We start from the raw sequence: 23,768 nt of genomic DNA on the forward strand, positions 1-23,768 counted from the left end.
TAGTAAAGATTTGTGGTGCATCATAGCGTGCAGTATATTTGTTTTCAGTCTTAACTGAACACCACGTATACTTAGAAAACCAACTACTATGTAGTTATAGTACAACGAAAGTGAGGGGGAAAATGAAGGTTTTTCCTGCATGACCCAAAGGCGACATCATCCAGTACTTTGTTTTTTACTCCATATGGCAGTGCACTGTTGATGAAATACAATATCATATTAAACAGTAAACTATTGTTGACTGATCTTTTATTTCTTTACAAATTTACTTCGTTAACAAGTGTTTCTTTTCCACATACAGCCTAATTAGCCATTAATGGAATGGATTTGGGGGTTTTAGTGACAATGAATGTTTAAGCAAGTATTAATCAGTACTCTACTTTAACTGACTCAGACCACAACATAATTTCACACTGCAGTATTAACACTCGTGACGTCATTCGTCCAGTGATAATGAACTGTCAGCTCATGTCTGCAATCTGTCAGCAACACACATGAAGGGGGGTTTTAGCTCTTAAATGCTTGCTTATCAATAACAAAAAGTTTGGACAGAAACTTGCCGATTAAAAATATGAATACATTTATTAACAGTATATACACTTATATTGTCTAAAATTGACCTGTCACATTAGGACTGGTGTTGAAACGTTTGGGTTAAATCAGCTAGTGAAGTTTCATAAACTAATTTCGAGAGGAGCATGTGATAGGATTGAGCACGACTGGCTGCTCATCTGTAATCAGTAATAATCCAATCAGAGTGATCCAAGCTTAAAATAAATAGATTGTTTTCTCCCTACTGCTCTATCTTCGTTTTGGAAGAATCCCCCCTTCCACCCCATCTCCTCGTGTTTCTCCCTTTTCTAATCACACTACAGGATTTTCAACATTGGCAGATTGCTGTGCCATTCACACTACGACTTGATTTGTGTCTTTTAATCTCTGTGGTGTTCACACTACGCAACAGTACGTAAATTATCCACAAGAGGGGGTCACACACTACATGTTCTGATAACTCATTCCCCAGCAGCTCAGTCAAGCTACCAAACCACAACCAATAGAATTTTGAATGAGTGGTCATCAGAAAAAGCTGAACACCATTGGCTGCTTGTGTGCTGATTACATCACTGACAGCCTTTCAGACTTTCAAGGAAGCTTTTAAAAACATTGTCGATCAGCTGAGCAGATCAATCACTCATCTGCAAGGTTCAAGTGAATAGATACACAGAGTTTTTAATTTTTAATTTAATGACTCTTTGAAATAAAACTAAAATATAACACCCTGACATTATAACACCCTGACATTTCCTAAATATTTGAGTATTTTTTTAAATGACAAAACAGTAAAGAACTGAGCATTTCTACCTTTAATTGCCATATTGGTCAAAATAACTGCATGCATCTCTGCTTCTTTTAGCTGTGACGTTAAATATGCGTGCATTTTTGCCTAGGAACTTCCTGCAAACACAAACATAACTTTCTGATAGCAAAAACTTCAGATATGTCTTTCAAAACAGCATTTTATAAATAAAAAATAGCTCCTGTTTGAAAGTGAAAATTAAAGTAAGGCCCAGAACTTTGCGTGTTCCAGTATCCTAACTACATATTTATAGGCTGTATTGCCAAAAAGATAATATTTTTAGAGTAATGGTGTCATAAAATATGGTGAAAGACATTCAAAGCCTAATTTTAATATCTCAAAAGAAGTTTTGAATGTAAATATGACATAACAATATGACGTCTTATGAGAACGGTCTAAATGACCAGTATGGTGATTCTAATAGTTCTAGATCCACTGTTATTATAGCCTATTCTTTTGTCCATATCAGGCTTAAAATCCTGTATTGTGAACTAGGCTTAAGGGGGAGCTCTCGAGACCTTGGATCCTCTTGGGCTCAAGTATCTCAGAGCTCAGGGTTCTCTCCCGGGACAGCATGGCAAACCTACTATAAACGCTACACATATCACAGTGGGAACTCTTGAAAAATGAAAAATTGTGTTATCATTCACCGAAGCCTTTATTTGCTTTAAAGCAAATAAAGTTGCTTTATATGAACATAATATTTCATTTGGACTTTTAATCACATTTAAACATAGTGAGGATAAACGGAAGCTCAACCATACTTGCATGGTGTGCAAGTAAAAACCCCATTAGTTCTTGCTAAAGCTCATGCTGTGTGACACAAGAAAGAAGCTCATCAGTTCAAGTATTAATGCAACAACATTAGGAAAAGATACAATATGGGGCAAAACTAGATCAAGAAACAAAGTAGAAAGACTAGACTGAATGGGTAAAAACTGTATATCTGGTCACTTTAAACAGTTCATGGACAAATACATGGTGCGTTAAGAGTACCATGCAATATAAATTGGTAGTAAAGTCCATATTTCTAATACTGCCTTTCATGGCGAATGGCTGTATATATCAATGTGGGAAATAGAAAATCCTATTTTAAAAACTGTTTTCATCAGTGATACTACAGCCATTAAATATAGCAAAGTTCATTTTCTTCCACCCAGGAGATTAATATCATACATCAATTTAACACTTATCAGTGTCGACAAATGATGCTCTCTGCTCTAGATTACAGTGGAGAGTAAAGCGAATCTATCTGGGTTGCTTGGCACAGGTGTTTGCAAACATTGCTGTTTTATAACACTGCTCATTCTGCATTAACACTAGTGTGCTTTTCTTTTAAACTTCATTTAAAATAGATAAAATAAATACAATCTCTTATAAACTGTTTCCATCATGCTTCAGAAAAGAAAAAAAATCTCCATCCAGACTTGCTACATGATGAAAAATTCTAGAAGCTAAAAATAATATTATTTAATAATAAACCGGGATGGGCAGTAGTTATGATACATGTTTTTCAGAAGTATTATTTTGTCATTTATATTAGATGGGGTTTTTTGAAAATGGCTGAATATTTTGCATCAAAATACTTTAGTGCACAGGTGTCAAACTCAGTTCCAAAAGGGCCGCAGCTTTGCACAGTTTAGTTCCAACCCTAATTAAACACACCTGATCAAACTAATTGAGTCCTTCAGGCTTGTTTGAAACCTACAGGTAAGTGTGTTAGAGCAGGGTTGGAACTAAAATAGTTTTTATTAGTAACCTACATATAAAATCAAATTGAAAAATCTGAAACTATGTATCCACATGTGTATTATATATATATATATATACATATACATATACATACATACATATACATACATATGAAACTAAAAATTAGCCTGAGGACAAATTTGTCATTATAATGTTGAAACATCTTTAAAAAAGAATTGAGTTCTACAGAGTTTTAAGAGCAAGAAATGTGAATCTGAAATGAGTTTGCTTTTGTAAACTCATGAAAAAACTAAATGTACCATTAAAAAGAAAAACGTAAAGCATCCAGGATGTGCTTTGTGTCAACCCGGTTTCTTTGAACTTGAGGCATGTGTCACAATAGTAAATTAAACTCGTTTTAATTGTAATATGACAACGGCTTGACAAATCAAGTTCGCAGTGGTCCAAAAGAGCCAATCAGAGAGAAAATCTACCCAGCCATGCCTAAAATTCTGATTTGGTCCATATACAGTACACTGACAACAGCAGATGTCAAATTAATACAATCTGCAGTGTTTCTAAAAGTCTTCATTTTTAACCCACTAGGGCTTAGTGGCCACATATGTGGACAGCACATGTGAGCTCTTAAGTGGCTATTTAAAATACTTTTATTTTATTACAGACATATGTGTCATCCTGCAACTGTTTTGCAGCATATTACACTATTTGTAATAATGGCAAAAAAATGGCAAAAAAAAAAAGTTTTTACTCTCTGATAGTCAAAACATGTTGAAAAACGGTGTATGTTATATATGCATTAACAAACGGTCAGGAAAAAGTGTTTCATGTAATTTTGGACCACATATATGGACAGCATTTTTCTCTAAAAGTAAATCATATCAAAAGATGATACCTAGGTTTTATTCTAATTAGGTTTCAATAAGCCCAAATAGCAAAGAGAAATAAAAAGTGCATGTAAAAAACACCTTGAGCCTTAAGAGAAGGAAGAAAAACTGTAGAGTAGCATGGATGACATGATGTATCAAAAGTTGAGCATTTTAAAACAAAACTACACTAGTGTGAACATGAAAAGCTTATAGAGCATATAATCATAGGAAGAGCCATTTTGGGGAGAGACGTGTCTTCAGATGACATCCTTTGATTGTTTCTCTGCACTAAAGAGCAGGTATGGGGTTCTATGTGCTGAAGCTCAGTCTCCTCTCATTAGTTGTGGTTCACATAATGCCAGTACAGGGAAGTCTCTTCAGATTAAGATGCTGCTGACCTCTATTTTTTTTTTTTTTTTTTTACAAATGCACACTCGTGCTCAAACCCTCTCCAACATCAGCCTAATACTCACGGGATTTTATGCGCAAGAGTAGCCAGAGACATGAGATGCGGCTTTAGTCCGATCCTCTCAGTGTACAGTGGCACAGTGAGCTCTTTTGATAACAATTAATACCCTAAGCCTTTTGGAAGGATTTTACTGTCTGTTTACAATCATGTTCCTACTTTTGCCACAACAAAAAACGAGCAAAAAGTATCTAAGAAATGGTGCAATAAAAGCACAACTTTACAGTGATTGAATTAGTTTTTCAATTCAATACAATCCAATCCATTTTTATTTCTACTGCACTTTTACAATGTAGATTGTGAGAAAAGGAGCTTCACATAGAAGATTATAGTAGACTGAAACTGTGTCAGTTCAGCTTTCATAGTTGAAGTTCAGTTTAGTTCAGTTCATTGTGGTTTTTAGAGTCCAAACACTTCACTGCAAATCCAACGATGCGCAGCTCCTTAAGTCCTAAACCAAGCAAGCCAGTGGCGACAGTGGCAAGGAACAAACTTCACCAATTGACGAAAGTTAAGAAAAAATAAAAAAATTGAGAGAAAACAGGCTCAGTTGGGCAGAACCCTTTCTCCTCTGGCTAAACTTCTTATGCAGAACTGCAGTCTAGGTGCCAGAGGCTGGAGAACGCTGGACGTCCATCCTGGAGAAGCTGCAGGTGGTAGAGGTCACCAGCTGGTGTACAGGTGGGCCCTTCAGGATCAATGCAAAGACTCATCGGTCACTGGGGTCTTACAGGAATCAGTCTCATGCTTTCCACTCCTCCATGACCACCACAGCAGCTGCTCGGGATACGTCCTGGTCCAGAATTATGGAAACCTTGGGGATAATAAAAACAGACTAACATAAGGGCAGATGCCGTTCAAGTTATAATGTCTTTTGGGAAGTGTTTCACTGTAACATATCTAAAAAAAAAACTGACAATATAAATTAAATCAGGACTCCCTGGTAAGAAATGTTGAATCTCAATGGGACCTTACTGGTTAAATAAGGAAACAAATCTTTGTTAAATAAGGAAAAAAGGAACTCACTCTTATTAATTTCAAATATTGGATCATTTGATGACATTAATAACTAATGTCTGCAAAACTACTAATTACCATTTTACAATACTTTGCCACTATATTTTACATAAAATAAAATACTATTTTAGTATGATCATGACATTATTTTACTTACAGTAGTTTAAAAAGTACAGGTCAGTTTATATGTTGGACAACTAAAGTTAGCTGAAACCCCAAAGCAGACAAATTATGTGCATTTAATACACTTTCTGTGAATATAAAATCAATTTTGTAACTGTAATTTGATGCAGGCATCAAAACAGGACAAATAGTGTTTTCCCCCAGCAAACGCTGTGAAGTGAATTAGAAGTAAGATGACCTAGAAACCCCTGAGAGAGAAACAGCGCTGAATGCTGAAGAAAGAAACAGACACCTCTAGAGAGATCTTTGTGCAAAGGCTCACTGCTTCTAGCTTAAACTTAACTTGAGGTAAAGTAGGTTTCTCAGATTACTGTACTGCAGCCTCTGGGGCCTAAAAGTGCACTTCTATCCTCATTTACAGTACAGAATGCTTGAAAAGGTAAGATCTTTCTTTTTTCTTCTCCCCAAATATCACAAGTGCAGTATTTATAATACAGTTCAATAAATGTTTATGGTCAGTAAGGTTTTCTGAAATCTATAGATTGTTGGTGCAACGTTGCTTTTCTGTCACACATGACAAAAATGAATATAAATAATACAGACATCCTTTTTAAATGCAGTAAATGGTTAAACATGTCTTTGTCCTACACCGACATCTTGTTAGAAAAACTGCTTTATACATTTTTTTTAAACATTTTTGAGCCAAATCTTCACCATAAATTCACCATTTTGAGTGTTACACGTTACATTCAAAACAATACAAGTGACGTGTAATCTAGTGTCTTTGATTGAACATAGAACAATTATGTTTCCAAAAAAATCCTAAGAATTGTGTGTTGCTTCAGCTCATTTTAAACAAGTAGTTTGAACAAGCAGCAAAAATATATATTTTTTTATGAATTTTTTTTTTAATCCATTTATTTCTAAAAACATATATTGATACATTTTGTTTAATCATTTCCACTGAAAATGTTAATTAGTTAAAGGACCCGTTTCAAGAACATGAGACTGAAGCCCATGTCGTGCACCGGTTAAGTTTTTGTTTCTGGATTTTTCACATATTTAACCTTTTGGAACCTCTATAAAATTGTTATATTTTGTTATCCTTTGGTGTGCCACCTCTGTTTATTGAAGATTTACAAGTCTAACAAGTCATGGGGAAAAAAAAAAAAAAAAAAAATTATAATATATAATAGCACTTTTAAAGATATGTGTCCAACAATAATAAATCACTCTCAAACTATTTGTATATTATTAAGAGTTTTTCATTATATACAAATGAAAAAAAAGCATTAACAACTTTTATCGGAATATATATATATATATATATATATATATATATATATATATATATATATATATATATATATATATATATATATATATATATATATATATATATATAGTCATCTAACATTTTTTTACTGCCTATTTGTCATCTACCCATCTGCTCTTAGTATAAAAAAAAAGTGTAGATTAGTGTGCATCCAAGAAAAAATATTACAGAGGTATGCTAAAGATAAATGACTTGATCATGATCTCTTGCCAGTGAATGAAGCTGAAGGGAGTTTCATAAATAACATACGTGTCTTCCTCACAGGAACTCCAGACTGCTGGAAAGACAGCGGTGGAGAGAAAAGAGGGGAAAAAAAGCAGCGAATGATACACAAACCACTGGATCGATGGCTATTCAGGTCTGCAGTTTAAGAGCAGTGTGTGTGATACAGTGGATCCACAGACCACCAGAGACAACCAAGGATGACTCTAATTGACCTCAAATCTAAAGGTAATCTCAGTATAATGCAAATAAACATCGTCAAAACACTAAATGAAAAATCCAGCTGATAAAAATGATGGCTAATAAAAATGTAATAGTTAAAGGCCATTTTACACCAAGACAAATGACTATAATGATACTAAAGCGTTTTCAAAGTCCACATCACAGCTATTACAGCAGAGAGGAGCAATCTCACTGGAGTCCCTTTACATTTAATTTCCTTAAATTTACAGTATATATATATATATATATATATATATATATATATATATATATATATATATATATATATATATAAATATTTATTTATTTATTTATTACAGTAGACTGTAACTTGCTGTATTTCATAACTGTCAAAAAATCTGATCTATCTACGAATTAAGTCAATTACATAATGACTGCTTATTGAGTTCTGGAAGTGTTCAATCAGCCATTTTGCCTTTTGCTGCCAATAGAAGTCATCATTGACTGAGACTTAAAGCTGCATTGATCCCAAAACCTTGATTTTCACCATATTAGCTGCATAGGATTAGTTTTGCATGTCAATTAACAACAGATGACATTTGTAGTGTCCGTTCAGGCAGGATTAATATTAAACATGAAAATATGATAATTTATACAGATCACATCCTGCCTCATTTATTCAGATCCAGGCAATCCAAATGCCTGATGCAACACAGAATACCTCACTAAGGCCCAATGCCAATTCTACCCCTTAGCTCTTCCTCTTACCCCTCGTTTTGCGTGTCCACATGAAAGGGTAGGTGTGTCCCAATTCTCTTTAGCTTGAAGGTGTAGGGCTAAGGAGAAGGGGTAGATTCCCCTTTGAACAGATTTTTTAGGACCACGTTCAAAATCAAGGAGCAAGAAAATTTCTCAGAATACACCAGCCACAACGGCAGCATGGCTGCACCAGGAAGTAAAGAGATCCACAAATTAGTATTTTTTGTAATTATTTCAAATTTTTACAACAAACAAGCACATGTTTTAATACATTCATAATGGAGTTTTTGTTTTACCGTCATGAAAAAAAAAACGCTGAAATAAAAACAGCTAAATTTAGCAGCTATATAAAAAAAGCTAAATCTATAATCCCTATTAATAACTCCTATAGAGTAGTCCTACAACATTCTGTCACTTGATGACACTCAAATACCCTGTCAGAAAAGGCTAGAAAGGAGTTTTTTACAGTGTCTGCCAGGGGCGGACTGGCCATCTGGCAATTCTGGCAAATGCCAGAAAGGCCGGACTAATTTTTAAATGTGGGCCGGTCAGTTTTTATTCATATGTATTGTTTTTACGTGGAGGCAGCTTTTATCTCTTGCTAGATGTGATATTATGATAATGATGATGATAATAATAATAATAATAATAATAATAATAATAATAAATGTTAAGCATTTGGACCAATCGTGACGGCCGCCTGATTTCAAGATGGGCCGACCCAATCCGAGGTTACCCGTACGTAATCAAAATCTGGCAAGAATGTCATATTATTTCACCATCTGTACATCAAAATAAATAGTGAATGTGCGTGTCCGTGGGTGGGGCTATGTCGGTGTGGTAATGTGGGCTGATGTGGCTACAGTGCCAGGGCTGAATTTTTGTCCCAGTCCGCCCCTGGTGTCTGCTATAATGTTAGTGTTGTTTTTGTGTGTTTACATAGATGAATATGGCCACTGTGTAAATGCACAGTATAGTTATGATTTTGTTGCCACATTATATCGTTATAATAACATGATATATGCCTTCAGTAATTTCCTGAAGATAAATACCAAAAAATAGCACAACTGGAATAACTACAGCAGTCTGCATCGTCCATCTCATATGAAGCAAGAGATTGTGATGACATATGATGACATGTGCACAAGCTGTAGTGCTGTCCCATTTATTAGGGGTAAAAGCCCTTCGCCTTCACACTCTGTTTCAAGGGCCAAAGGGAAGGGGTAAAGGGAAGGGGTGCGACAATAGTATTGGGATTGGGCCTTGGCCTTTTTGCCCTCTAACAAAGAACAAAAAATAATTATTTTTAAGTATATCCTTGCCTTAAGTAACATATTAAAGGGTCACGAAACACCAAAACACATTTTTTGAGCTGTTGACAGTCGTATATGTGTCCCACACTGCTAAAAACACTATTAGGACACCTATATTTCACTAAAAAGTGTAAATTGGTTGTTTTTGCGTTATTTCAAGCAAATTCGTACTTCCTGTTTGAAACAAATTTTTGAAGCTGCGTCACGGTCATGACATAATAGCATGTATTCCAGCGTGCAGACTGGACGTCTGTGCCAGAGTGAGTCTTATTACGTCTTACAGTGTGATGCATTAATGCCTGAGTAAGGCTTGGTTCAAACCAATCAGCGCGCTCTATTTTGCAACTTCATTAATATTCATTAGTGTCACTGTTTACACCAGAGACGGCACGTTGTGTTGGCAAAACAAGCGTGAAGTGTTGCTTTTATAGTTTGCTGCCATTAAGTTTCGTTTTCCTTAGTCTTCTCTTCATAAAGACGCGGCTCTAGTTGCTGGTGATTGTCCTGTCTCTACAGATTTGGTAAGTGAGCGACCAGTGCTCTTTGTTTATTCAGTTTGTTCGTATCGAATTAAGTTAACTATTGCACTGAGTGCAAACTTGTTAGCACCGCATTTTGTGACCGGAATAACACACGCGGCTTTCTGACGCTACCTGCCGTGTGCATCTAAGTTTCCAGGAATTGCGGAGCTTTTTTTCTCTCATTCGCCATGCGGTATCAAACATTGTATGAAAAATACACGCTTAGAGCAGATCCTCGAATCAAATATCGCGTTTGTCGCGAGGGGCATGAATGAATTCCCTGAATGAAAGAGCCAAACTGCAGTTAAAGTCCAACATTTAATAATCTGGCAAATAATTCAACTACAGATGTCCATGTAGGTTAAACACAATGACTGTAAAAAATACACCATCACTTTCTCGTGTGTGTATTTTGACTGAAACTCGCGCGTGCCCAAATAGACACTCCCACACCATCCCACTTTAGTTCCTCCGACACTCCCCCCTAAACAGAGCTGGACACGCCCGCTTTTCTGCCTTTTTCCAAAGTAGAGGTGTGAAAACACCCTGCTGAAACGAGGGGGTTTCATGGCCCTTTAAAGTTTGCACAAATGCAGACTGCGCCCTCTAGTGGCTTTGTCATTTGAAATGTACAATACAATGTACCACGCGCAACATATCTTACTTCATGCAAAAATGTATATACAATAAGCCTGTGTTGACTATAATTAAGGCTGCAACAGTTCAGTGCATGGCTTATCCAACATTTCACACTTCACTTCAAGCATAGTATACTTGTGTGCTCTATCTTTTTGGAACTTTAAATGCAGTTTTAAACCTTTTTATTGAATACAATGCCACATAAATGGATAAATTGGAGTGCATCTGTTATAGTGCATTGATGAGAATAACAGTTAATGCTATCTGGTTATCATTCTTAGTGTGAACAGCTGCTCTGTGCATGCATATCTCACACTTTATCCTTCATTAAAATGACAGAAGGATTACACATACAGTGATGCCCTACGAATAGCAACCTAAAGTGCACTTTTTTTTTTACATTTATTGTTTGCTATTCTCACATTTGCATGGAGAAGATGGATTACCGACATCTTTCCGCACCTGAAAGGCGACCTCCCGTTCGCTCCTGACAGATTGAGAGCATACGGGCAGCTTTATTATGATGCAAAAAAAGCATGTGACCTGAATCATGCGTGTGGGCAGAAGTTGGCACGTACCTCTCAACAACCTGACATTTTGACCTGATATTTTGAAGGGATAAAAAGAAAGAAATCAATCATCGTGTTTAAGGAACAACGCCTGCACAAACAACAGGCAGATTGCGGGTGATCATCAGATTTTAATTTTCACGTCTGGTTACCGCTGTAATCATCTATCAAGTCTTGACAGCGTTGCGTCTGGCTTTGGAAATGGTGGATGTGGCCTTGTACAACGTGAATGAGTTTTAATAGGATATTTCTCCGAGGCCACATCCCTCTAATGTGATTGATGTCTGCTCGTCTTTCTCCGATTAATTCAGCGTGGCAAAACTGATTGGACAGAGAGGCAAACAGGGAGGGAGATGGACAGGAAGACGAAGAGAGGGAGACAAACCACATTTCTCAATCGGTATTGTCATTCTTAATGAGGTCAACCTATTAGCCATTCATCAAAAGCATGTCCTTTCGCAAGCTTCTGCTCAGTCACAGAGAACATATTAAATAAAAAGATGCTACGCTCATTGGATTCAGATAAACTGGGGTGACTTTTAAAATATTTGATTGTTCTTATTTGCTTATTCACTTATTCGTGTCCCATATAAAATAAGTGCTGCAACTGAACACTCCCCCTGTCTGCTATTAGACAGAACCAACATATAGCCCCACCCTAAACTCACACCATTGGCTGAGATTGTGTTGGTGTTGTTGGGCTGGTTTGGATGTTTTGAAAGTTTCAGGAAGTTTGCATACAGCTAGTGACATATTTGTCTCAGCATATTAAAATGGCATCTGAAATGCAAAATATCATCTCTAAATGTTTCACCTAATAAACATTCTAAAAACATAGCCATCAAGCTACAATTTTTACTTAAAAATATACATCTCCCTACTTTTTTACTAATAAAACAGGCATTCACTTCAAAATTACAATATATATATATTTGTAGCTTGATGGCTATGTCTTCTACTGTGGATATATATATATATATATATATATATATATATATATATATATATATATATATATATATATATATATATCAGGAAGTTTTTTACTAATAAAACAGGCATTCACTTCAAAATTACAATATATATATATATATATATATATATATATATATATATATATATATATATATATATATATATATATATATATATATATATATATATATATATATAGTAATTTTGAAGTGAATGCCTGTTTTATTAGTAAAAAAGTAGGGAGATGTATATTTTTAAGTAAAAATTGTAGCTTGATGGCTATGTCTTCTACTGTGGATATATATATATATATATATATATATATATATATATATATATATATATATATATATATATATATATATATATATATATATATATATATATATATATATATATCAGGAAGTTTTTTACTAATAAAACAGGCATTCACTTCAAAATTACAATATATATATATATATATATATATATATATATATATATATATATATATATATATATATATATATATATATATATATATATATAGTAATTTTGAAGTGAATGCCTGTTTTATTAGTAAAAAAGTAGGGAGATGTATATTTTTAAGTAAAAATTGTAGCTTGATGGCTATGTCTTCTACTGTGGATATATATATATATATATATATATATATATATATATATATATATATATATATATATATATATATATATATATATATATATATATATATATATATATATATATATCAGGAAGTTTTTTACTAATAAAACAGGCATTCACTTCAAAATTACAATATATATATATATATATATATATATATATATATATATATATATATATATATATATATATATATATATATATATATATATATATATAGTAATTTTGAAGTGAATGCCTGTTTTATTAGTAAAAAAGTAGGGAGATGTATATTTTTAAGTAAAAATTGTAGCTTGATGGCTATGTCTTCTACTGTGGATATATATATATATATATATATATATATATATATATATATATATATATATATATATATATATATATATATATATATATATATATATATATATATATATCAGGAAGTTTTTTACTAATAAAACAGGCATTCACTTCAAAATTACAATATATATATATATATATATATATATAGTAATTTTGAAGTGAATGCCTGTTTTATTAGCAAAAAACTTCCTGATATATATATATATATATATATATATATATATATATATATATATATATATATATATATATATATATATATATATATATATATATATATCCACAGTAGAAGTCAAAATTATTAGTCCCCCTGTTTATTTTTTCCCCCAATTTCTATAATATATAGACATTTTTTCAACACATTTCTAAACAATAGTTTTAATAACTCATTTCTAATAACTGATTTATTTTATCTGTGCCTTGATGACTAAATAATATTTTACTAGATATTTTTCAAGACACATGACACATTTGTCTTTCCTGAAAGAGCTTATTTAAGACAATAAAATTATGAACTGTTAATGCTTACCTCTTAAGATGCACACTGTTGATCTGCTCCTTCAAAATGTTGTCAGATCACAGCCGCTGTTGAGATTCAAATGCAAACATCTGAAGCAAATCCGCATAACTGACTGAATTTTCTTAAAATAAACGTGAACCCTTCCTTCCTCAATTTTATTAGCTTAATTGCTTTCTCAAATTAAGCCTAACAGCACTGGTTTGCTTAAAGTATAAGTGAAATTTATCTCTTCATTTTATTAGCAAAATATTCTCAATATTTTATTATAAATCCAGAATATAATTTTTAAAAAGAGAATATGCACATTATTTTTAATTACCACATCAATTTTTTTATGGAAATTACAAGCCTCAGGATCCATTTTTTTTACAGTGTATAAAGTTTTCTCTTGTAATTCAGTTTATATCTCACTATTTTGAGTTTTTATCTTATTGTTGTCCTTTTCTCCTATTTTTTTTACTTGATTTGTCTATTTATTGCGATTCAGAGTTTTTTATTATCAGAATTGCGAGATACAAACACTCAGTTTCAAGTGTATGAATTCATGAGTTGCACGATAGACACAATTCAGATTTTTAAAAAAAATCAAAGTTGGGAGATAGCAAGCAATTACATTATTTATTTAGTTATTTTTTATTTTTTGGCATGAATAAGCTTTCATTTGATCTCTGTATATCTGCACTGTTTTTGCATTGTTGCTACATGGATGTATTTGCCACTGCGCATTTGTCTCCATCAAAAAAACTCTAAAGTTCATGTCTCAAGAAGCTTACATTAAAAAAAGCATTTTTTTTCTGTGAGAATGGCTCCTTATGTGTGCTTGTTAGTGTGCGCTTGCAAACAGCTTTGATTCCCAAAGCTTTTGAAAATAGAGCATGGATCCATATGACCTATATAAACTTAGTAAAGAAGTGTTGAGTTTGCAGTACCGTACAGGTAAATGGAACATTGCGTATTGGCCAGAAGTGCTTGTTCTCACATCCTGTCTAATGACTTTTCTTTCAGAAATTACCCTCACTGAATGAGCTATGAGACTAATCACCACTAAACATTTAAAGGTGTTCCATTAATCTGTGACTGAATCATTCAGCGCTGTAATTACCCGCTATTGAAGACACTTAGATATGCGTATATACACTTGGAGGTTGCCTTATAAAATAATGAAAACATGACATTAGAATACAGAATAATATGAGAATACTGAAGTTGACGGCAGGGGGTCTGCAAACCCCAGGGAGTACAAAGTGGAATTGTTTGATGTCAAATTAATTATGAAGGAAGAAGGAAAATCTGTATTTATGTACACTAATAAAATAGAAAAAATAAACTAATTAAATAAACTATATATATATATATATATATATATATATATATATATATATATATATATATATATATATATATATATATATATATATATATATATATATATATATATATACCTCCAATAAATGTTTCTAAATGCATTGTATCTATAACAAGGGAAACTGTGATCTCTGTTGAAAAGAGTTTTTATTTTTATTCAGGCCTTGTAAATATCTTAGCCAGCAAGATCTCTATGGTCATCCTGCTACTGTACAAAATGTCTGTTAATTAACAGTTTACATGTTTTTCTGTATATTTACGATTGTGAATTGCATTATGGAACTCTGCTGTTGAATTTATGCTGAAAATTTAACTCTACAGCTTTACAAAGTGACTTGTATTGTCATTTTAGAACTTTGAAATAATAGAATGTATAAGAAATACAGAAATACATAGGAAAGTCTATGAAAGTGTGTTGGCAGTTTATTACAAGGCTTTTGTTCCATAATATACAACACCAACCCAGAGAACATATCACTTCAAACTATTAAAAATGTTCATAAAAGTCACTTTTCAAGGTTAAAAAATGCATAATTTTTTTCAAAGGCAGGGTGTAAATTGCAGGGGGGTTTGGGTGGGTGGGTGACCTTGAAATACGGAAAACTGCTAATTTACTGATTTTTTTACAGTGTAGTTTTGAAGTTTATACCAGCATGTTAGTCAACTAGCAACACTGGCAACACTGTAAATGCCAAGTTCTCCAAAGTATATTTGTTAACAAAATGAGCTTAGAAAGACGCCCCATAAGGAGTACTAAGTTTTTTATTGAAGATCTAACATCATCTACACCTTATTTTTTTCTCTTTCTCTCTTTGAGCTTTACAAAATACCACTGAGATATGCATATACCTGAAAAGGTCAACTTTGTTTCTGGCCACCTCAGTGCACATGAATCTGATGTAATTGGGCTTCTGCTGCAGTGGCCCGGAGCAAGGAAAGAGAATGATGGCTAAATTCAAAATAAATGTAAATAATAAAACAGTGGGCGAGCGGCACAAACACGCAGCAAGAGGAGAACAAAACAACTCCATGACAGTTAATGTACTGTGCCCGAAAGTCCTTTAGGCAGCGAGCCAACTACGTATGGACTGTACAAATGAATATATTAGGACTAAGATACTAATTTGATGTCCTCTGATTAGGTTTTCTGCGAATCCAATCACTGAGGTCTCATTGAACTGCACTTCTACAGGGAAGGAAGTGGTTGTAGGCTATTTGATTGAGGAAATAGATGTTTAATTTGCACATAACGAGACCCCGAATGTATTCGCAGCTCATTTTGAAGGCATGTTATGACAATGTGCAAAGATGTTTCTAAAACAAGTGAGGTTTATTACACCTCTGCTGTATTTTTAATGCAAGTGCCATATGAGAAAGATGCAAAATGGCTTAAATGTGAAACTACTGTAATGAAATCATAACAAAGCTATCCAAAAAAAAAACAGAATCAGTTTTATTGCCAAGTGTGCTTCACATACACAAGGAATTTGTTTTGGCTACAGAAGCTTCCAGTGTACATAAAGTGACAAGTGACAACACAAAATAAATATAAAAACAGATAAACATTAGAGTTAGTCAAAAGATCTGGGTATTGAATTGTATTTACAGATTTGTTTTAAACAGTTATAAGGTGCTGTGTACAAATGCGTATATGGAGAAAGTATTGCATATTGTTATAAGGTGATGTGTACATGTGCGTATGAGAAAGTATTGCACGTTTATTGCACAGTAGGGGATTATTTAAATAAATAACATAATAAAAATGAATAAAATGGGAAATAAAATTAATAACATTAGCAGGAAAAAATAGTTATAACATTACATTTGGGAATCATTTTCAATAACTAAAAAAAATTGTATTCGTTTATTTTTTATCTGAGGGGAAATATGAGTGTAAACAATATGCACAAACTACTATTTTTTCCATATTTTTTATTCATGTTTATTTAATTATTCATTCATTGATTAATTTTATATGTTTTCAAATAAATTATAGGGACCTTGATCTTTCCACCTGCATCTTTTAATGTTGACATGTATGCGTGTGTGCACTTATGTGTTCTTAACTGTTTGTCGCCATCTTGTGACTGAATATTAATACAAGTCAATTAGTGCAGGTTGCATTTTCTACAAGCTTTACATTTAGAGTTAGTAAATTATTACAATTGAAATCAGTGTTTATGATTGATTGTTTACTTTTGTGTCAAGTATCAGTGTAATAATCAACATAATGTAAAACTAGCTATTTGTTTTCGCCGGAAAAACAGCCTGTGAGGGGACGCAGTGGCGCAGTAGGTAGTGCTGTTGCCTCACAGCAAGAAGGTTGCTGGTTCGAGCCTCGGCTGGGTCAGTTGGCTTTTCTGTGTGGAGTTTGCATGTTCTCCCTGCGTTCGCATGGGTTTCCTTCGGGTGCTCTGATTTCCCCCACAGTCCAAAGACATGCAGTACAGGTAAATTGGGTAAGCTAAAATTATCCGTAGTGTATTAGTGTGTGTGAATATTTCCCAGAAATAGGTTGCAGCATAGAAATAGGAAGGGCATGCGCTGCATAAAAACGCGCTGGATAAGTTGGTGGTTCTTAAGGCTGTGGCGACCCCGGATTTATAAAGGGACTAAGGCAAAAAGAAAATAAATGAATGATTTAATGAATGAATGAAAAAGACCTGTTTTTATAGAACCATCCTCTGACAGTCAAGCTCAGTGTTGCCAGATTGGGCGGTTTTCCATCTATTTGGGCAGTTTTGAGCTTGATTGTGAGGGTAAAAAAATCACATATGCGGGTTGACAAAAATTAGGTGGTTTTGAAACCCCTACATACATCACTTAATCTTCACTACCCACTTATGATTGCCACAACCACTCTTATGACAGCCTTTAACTGTAAAGGCCATTATTTGTGTGTTTGGGCGGGTTTCGACAGCTTTTGGGCTGGAATCAGTCAGCTATATCTGGCAACACTGGTCAAGCTGCTAATTAGCCTGTTAGGTTTTATTTTGAGAGAACAACCAGCCTGTTATCCCTTACATAAATACAAAACTAAACAGAAATACAGTACAGCACAATTTTTGTTGCATTATGAAAACTGCACATGGGTCTGTCTTTGGCTGTGCTCCTGTCTCACTCAGCATTCTGTAGCCCTCTTCAGAGGCCTGTCGGAGCTAATTAGCACATGATGCAGAGTCGCATGTCCCCTCTGAGTGTATCTAAGAGAGTGTGTAAGAAAAGTAGGAAGAGACAGATATAGGCTGAGCTGCAAACTGCAAATACAGTAGGACTTCAACTAGAATATTTATTAAGGGCACAAGTACTTTTTTATTCAGTGTGTAATATTGCTTCGATTAATTGAATTAATTTTCTTATCTACTAGATCCGGAGGAACATCGTTTGGTTGCAAATTAGCAGTGGAAAAAAAAAACTCTGGTCCAGATGTGATTGGCTCATTTCCTGACCCATAATAATTAAGAGCTTCAGTGTTATTAGGCAGGAAACCAGCTTGGTGTTTGTGTTTGCAACTTAATTACATGAACAGAAGGTTTTACAGAGCCCCTGAGGGGGAATGGAAAAAAATATGAGATAGTGGAAGAATATGTCTTAATCCTTTTAAATTCATTCATTCATATTCTTTTCAGCTTAGTCCCAATATTAATCAGGAGTCGCCACAGCGGAATGAATTGTCAACTTATCTAGCACATGTTTTATGCAGCGGATGCCCTTCCAGCCACAACTCAACCCTTGGAAACACCCACACACTCTTGCACACACTCACACTACGGCTAATTTAGCTCATTCAATTCACAGATCATGTCTTTGGACTGTGGGGGAAACTGGAGCACCCAGGGGAAACCCACGCAAACACAGGGAGAACATGCAAACTCAACACAGCAATGCCAACTGACACAGCCAGGGCTCAAACCAGCGACCTTCTTGTTGTAAGGCGACTTTGCGACCCACTGCGCCACCATGCTGCCATTCAATTCACGAGATCTTAATTTTTTGTGATTTTTTTTTTTGCTAAATAAAAACAAAAACACAAAAACAATTCCCTTAGAAACTTTGATTCTTTCACAAAACATGTTCCTGCTACATAAGAATCATGCTGCATTACCGGAAGAAACATTACATTCCTTTCTCTGACAAAAAATTTCCCACAGTCCCCAAGATCTTCTTTTGCAAAATATTGTTTACCCAATAAACTCATTTCATTTTTCTGCTAAATAAGAAGAGTTCAGATGCAAAAACCTCTAAATGCCATCAGATTTTTTCTCTAAAATGAGCATTTTATCAGTCTCCTGTGTGTAGGTAATTTCACATTTATGGCAAAAAAAGTAATTTTCATGGTCTTTAAAGTTAAATAACTCAACATTCATGTTTTCAATACGATTCATGTTTATTTCTATAGCGCTTTTACAAAATAGATTGTGTCAAAGCAGCTTAACATAGTTCTTGTAAAATCCAGATTTTAGAGCTGAAGTTCAGTTTAGCCATGAGCCGGGGACACTTCCCAAAAGACATTGTAATTTGAACAGCATCTGCGCTTAAGTTTGCATGGCCAACTGAGCCTGGTTTCTCTCAAGGTTTTTTTCCTTCACTTTTGTCAATTGGAGAAGTTTGTTCCTTACCACTGTCGCCACTGGCTTGCTTAGTTCGGCACTTTTGAATTAAACTGATACTGAACTAAACTGAACTTCAACTCTGAAAACTGGACTGATCCTGTTTCAATTCACTATATACTTTTCTATGTTAAGCTGCTCTGACACAATATATACAAGTGCTATAGAAATAAAGATGAATTGAATTGAATTTAGTTCAGTTCAGTGTGGTTTAATTTTTATTGCTGAAAGTCCAAACCAGAGCAAATCCATCGATCCATCCACAAGTCCTAAACCAAGCAAGCCAGAGGCGAGGAAAAACAAAGGAGGATGAGAATAACGCTAATTTTTGATGGAAATTTCAGACAACACTTAGGTTTTGCATCTTCATATGCACACAAGTGTTGCACCCCCCCCCCCCCCAAAATATCTTTCACGTTTGTCATTCCCTGAGTTAATTGAATTAAATTTCAAATATTAACAAACTGTTTGCACTGTTATGTTGTTAAAGAAAGGTACTAGAGTCAATCTAACAAAGAAACACCGTGTTACATTCTCTTTTCTAGTGTATATCGTGTTGTCAGGTTAGGTGAATGTCACACCACATGGGGACTATAGGGACAAAAACCCTGAATCAGCCCGGCTGTCAGTCAAACTGACAGATTCTGTGCCACAGAGCTGAGGGAGAAATGACTACACTTCAACACTCAGCTTTTTTGCTTCAGAAAGAACCACAATATAACTCACAAAAATAATATTTTGTATATAATTTCCACTTAATATTTGTACTAGGGCTGCACTATTCTGGCTAAAATGAGAATCATAATTTTTATTTTATATATATATATATATTTTGCTTAAAATCAATATCACGATTTTCTCACCATTCTGTAGATGTAAAATAAAGATTAATATGAGTAGGCCATTATTATTGTTAATTCTCAAACATATAAAACAATAATAATAATATTAGGCCCATGTGAAGGTCTACTGTTTGTTAAAATGCTAAAACTTGGATTGGTTGATTTGAACAGACTTTTAATATGTCCTGGTTGTTAATTCACAGTAAAGTGATGACGTCAGAATACAACTATTCATAATTCTGAAGCTGAATTATTATTTTTGATTGTTGGACCATTTTTCCACTAATAAAATGAGACATTTTATATTCGAAGATTGCCTTTTGCTTTATATTCAACATTAAATAAGTTAGAGTAGTTATACTGACCTAGTAAACATTTATTTTCATGCTGAATCGTAGAAAAGCTGACTTAAGATCGTGTGTAGGGTCATCAACCGAGATCGTGATCTTTTTTCAATTAATTGTGCAGCCCTAATTTGAACTAAATGTATGTTGTTTGGTCTTTATTATTAATAGTCAATTTGATCATTAATGAAAGATCACAAGATAACTGCTCACTAAAAATCGACTCGTTGACATTGACTAACACTTTTTTTATTAATATGATTTAGCTTTGTATTGTCGTATTTTTTTTTAATAATCCCAACAGCTAGTCTTTAAGTGCTTAGCACAGCATATACTGTATACAGAGATCAAATAAACTTGTGTACCTGTGTATCCAAGTGTAAATGAGACTGTGTTTTTATGTGAGGCAAAGACGGTCTTATGCTTAGTCAGACAATATGAGAAGGCTTAATCACATTTGCCAGAGCACACTATTATAGCTGACTTCGGGTCTTATACACCAGCAATCTCGACCTTGCTAAAAATCACATCCACTTGTACACCAATCGCCATGTAGGAAGCAATGGGAATCAGCACATCGACCTTGTGCTGAGCAAATGTATTCAGGGATTACAGATTCATTCATGAAATCTGCACTGAAAGCTGCTTAAGAGCATTTGAGAATCTCAGTGCATGTTTTGAGTAGCATGTAAACCAGATCTCAGATTTTAGTTTAGGTGAGGTCTAAAAAATATTTCAGCAATATCATTGGTTATCAGAAAGACACATTGTTTCATGCATTTGTGCATCAAATTGATCTAACTCTTCAATCTTGTGATTGTTAGTTGGTTTGTTATTATGTTAGACTGCCCCCTTGTGGCTCGTAACACAAACTGAATTAAAGACAAATGCCGACATCTAGTGGTTAAAGACACTAAGTATTTTGAATACTTGAGTGCATTAAACTGGAACCTATTAGGTACGTTTTGGTTTATTTTCATTTAAATTGGTATTCACTCATTTTCTTTTCAGCTTAATCCCTTTATTTATCTGTGGTCGCCACTGCCCACACTGTCCCACAGTAAACCCACACTTACCCACAGTGGGCCCACACTGGCATGTTTGCTGGGACAGAGGAATGAACCACCAGCTCCAGCATATGTTTTACGCAGCGGATGCCCTTCCAGCTGCAACCTATCAATATTAGTTCATTTATATTTAATTATATAAAAGTTTTGTATATCAGCCTACATTTGTTTTTATTAACAGAACAACCTTTACATATAGTACATCTTGTAATGTAGTCAAACCTTCAGCATCCACATTCTTTCTTTGTATTCAACCAGTCTTGCACTGTTTTCCAAAACAAATGAATGGAGCTGCAAGTAAAAATACTGTGTCTTCGATTAAGTGTTTACATAAATGGCATGGTTATATATATATACATTTATATATGTCCGTTTACAAGATCTGGGCGCACAAATATTGCGTCATCGCAGCAGAACATATCATCACGAGGGTTTTCAGGTTTGTTTGCGTGCTTTTTCTTTATTATGTTGCACTCAGATCTTGATTCCACCACAGTTTTCTGGCGTTCACAAATGCAAAACTTACCTTGTACATCTCAAAGGCGTTTACGGTCACGTACCATGCTTTAGTTCTTAAAACTACGACCTAGATCTGCTAAACCTATTTAATAACACATTCCTGTAGTTTTGGGGTTAAATGGGCGAAAGACAACACAAGGTGGCAGCAAAGCTCGACAGACTCAACAAGGCAAGCTGACTTTATACCTGGAGAAAGCCACAGAGATGTTTTATTATATACAAAGTGTCAGGGTCTACAGAAAGTTATCCACGAGCTATTAAAACATCTTGGTTTGCTCATTGCTCAAAATTTCACTTTGCTCAAAACTCACTGAGCCTTGTTTTTACAAGACATTTTTGCACAGGTCTTGTAGGCCTATTCACAGCATAGAAACAGACAAACATAGAAATGTCCTTTTAAGCAGATAATTATTATAATACAGAGAGGGAGTTTACATAAGGATTTACATTAAAAATAAGTGGGTGGGGGGTTGGGGGCTATAGAATAATTTTCCAGTTTGTCAATATTTTGTTGTTGACACAAAACTTATTCTTATTATACTCATATTATTTTTTTAGTTATTCTAACAATCTGAATTTGACATGGTATATTGTGATGATTAAATTGCAAAGACACTCTGTTAGACATTTCTATAATTTGCACAGTGATTTACTGTATTTGACCCAGTATAATACTGCATTTTCTTTACTGTAAATAACTGGATTTACCATTGCATTATGGACATTTTCAGTGACGTCAAACAACTTGTACAACAATTTTCTGTATTTTTAAAAAGTTGTGTATTACACTGTATTTTCCATAACAGTTCTGATGCTGCCTTGCGTCAATTTGACTATTGTGCACCACAGGATTTGGCAAATTTTGTCTAAGGCAAATTTTGTCAGAACTGGAGGACAACTTGCCTGACGAACATGCTGGATTTAACTAACTTTATTATGGTATACAAAAAGTTTTGTGGACGAGTATAGAATGAAGTAACTTATAAAGTAATATCGTTTATCTGGTTTGAACTTAGATTTAACATCTATTTAGTTGTTTAATTTATTTAACGCATTGCATTGATACTGCTATTATTTTAAATAATGACTGTTGATGACTATTAGCCGTCGTTCTCGTCATATACAGTTGAACTCAGATTTATTAGCGCTTCTTTTAATTATTTTTTTCTGTTTTAAATATTTCCCACATGAGGTTTAACAGAGCAAAGAAATTTTTACAGTATGTCTGATAATTTTTTTTTTCTTCTGGAGAAAGTCTTATTTGTTTTTAATTTTTTCAGAACAAAATTATTAGCCCCTTCAAACTATATATTTTTTCGATAGACAGAACAAACCATTGTCATATAATAACTTGCCTAATTACCCTATCCTGCCTAGTTAAATATTATTTACTGTCATCATGGCAAAGATAAAATAAATCAGTTATTAGAAATGAGTTATTAAAGCTATTATGTT

At 34.0% G+C, this 23,768-nt stretch overlaps 1 long non-coding RNA gene across 1 annotated transcript; it reads right to left on the reverse strand.

The window, feature by feature from the left end:
* Window positions 1–3,945: 3,945 nt before the first annotated feature.
* On the reverse strand, window positions 3,946–22,434 carry LOC141376625 (uncharacterized). The gene is made up of 4 exons (XR_012387203.1): window positions 22,321–22,434; window positions 22,017–22,085; window positions 21,804–21,900; window positions 3,946–5,216 (listed from the first exon to the last, which is right to left on the reverse strand). It is a non-coding gene; the product is annotated as an uncharacterized lncRNA (long non-coding RNA).
* Between the last annotated feature and the right edge of the window lie 1,334 nt (window positions 22,435–23,768).

The sequence above is a fragment of the Danio rerio genome, chromosome 11 (genome assembly GCF_049306965.1).
Source record: "Danio rerio strain Tuebingen ecotype United States chromosome 11, GRCz12tu, whole genome shotgun sequence".
In the NCBI taxonomy this organism is placed as follows: domain Eukaryota; kingdom Metazoa; phylum Chordata; class Actinopteri; order Cypriniformes; family Danionidae; genus Danio; species Danio rerio.